This window comes from Octopus bimaculoides, chromosome 15 (genome assembly GCF_001194135.2).
Source record: "Octopus bimaculoides isolate UCB-OBI-ISO-001 chromosome 15, ASM119413v2, whole genome shotgun sequence".
NCBI lineage: Eukaryota > Metazoa > Mollusca > Cephalopoda > Octopoda > Octopodidae > Octopus > Octopus bimaculoides.
This window is the reverse complement of record NC_068995.1, coordinates 53472595-53474077: the sequence shown is the minus strand read 5'-3', so window position 1 is coordinate 53474077 and position 1483 is coordinate 53472595. Positions and strand designations below refer to the sequence as shown.

The window sequence follows — 1483 nt, the reverse complement described above, 5'->3', positions numbered from 1 at the left end:
AACCTGTTGTTGATCAGGTAATTACTTTTACAGTTTATCTGGAGCCACATTGAATGTATTATTATATGTATAATTTACTCCTCCTGTATGTGTGCATTTTTAGAAGATAAAACTATGTAATAATCGAAGTAGATGAAAGATCAATATCATTCTTTGTCAGCTATCTGCAAGTCTGTTTGCAGTTTCTTGTGCTGTTTCTTGTGATGCTTTTCAAAGACAATCAGCTGCAAGTCATGCATGTCTTTCATCTTCATTTTCTGCTGCAGGTCAAACTGCCATTCTTTGTTTGCTCTCTGAAAATCATGCATTTTGTTGATGTTCGGTTTCAGATGCATGCCGAGCTTGCTTTCTTTGTCGCTGATCTGCAAGCCATGAACGTGTCTCATCGTCATTTTCTGATGCATGCCGTGCATTTGTTTGGTATTCGTATTGTGATAGTCTTTTTTTATAAGATTTTTTCCATAATAAATATAAGTAATAGTGAAATGAATTTACAAATGCTGAATGGTGTAAGTGTTTTTGCTGAAATTCTGACGCTATATTACAGGAATGCAGGGCAAGGTATTGTGTGGTTGTCTTTTTGCTGGTGTGTCGATTATTTTCGTTTCACACTGAATTTGTGTCTGTGTGCGTATGGCTTCACTGTCAGATTGTCTCTGCTTATATGAAAGAAATCTACATTATTTACCTTATTTACAATTGACAGATGTTTGTCCTCATCTTGCCTGTTGTTAACACAACGTTTCAGCTGATATACCCTCCAGCCTTCATCAGGTGTCTTGAGGAAATTTCGAACCTGGGTTCTCATTCCTAAGGTGTCTTTCTATGTTATTATTATTATTATTATTATTATTATTATTATTATTATTCAGGTGAATAATAATAATAATAGGTGACTGCTTGGAATCAAACTCGGAATCTTGGGGTTAGTAGCCTGCGCTCTTAACTACTACGCCATATGCCCGTCAGTTGTAAATAATGTAAATGAATTTTCTGTTGAACAAATTCCACTCACAAGGTATCATGTCAGCTTAAGACTATGATGAAAGACATTATGTGAGGTGTTGTGCAGTAGGATTGAACCTAGAACCACAAGGTTACAAAATAAACTTCTAAACTACACAGCTACAGCTGCACCCATTATAAATAGGAATATTATATATCTATCTCGTTAACCATTAGTCTAGTAACTGCCTTTATATAACCACTCTCTCTCTCTCTCTTAGTTCATGAAACCATTTATAATCCTCTCCAATTTTCCACATGTCTATCTTTCTGTCTATGTCTATGTCTATCTATTAACGTATCTAACTGCCATCTCCCCATCTATCTCACAAACATTGCATTTATCTACCGATATATCAATTTATCTATCTGCCCATCTGCCCCTATCAATCTCTCCATCTGTCTGCCAACATCAGATAAACACAAACTGCTGGCTTCTTTACAAGTTTCAGGTATTAGGTTGGCAAGACAACTCGCC

General features: G+C 35.9%; 1 protein-coding gene across 1 annotated transcript in view; it reads right to left on the bottom strand.

Moving 5' to 3' along the window:
* Positions 1–1483, bottom strand: part of LOC106878164 (leucine-rich repeat serine/threonine-protein kinase 1) — a 97657-nt gene that overhangs the window by 7994 nt on the left and 88180 nt on the right. The gene's annotated exons all lie outside the window — the stretch shown is intronic.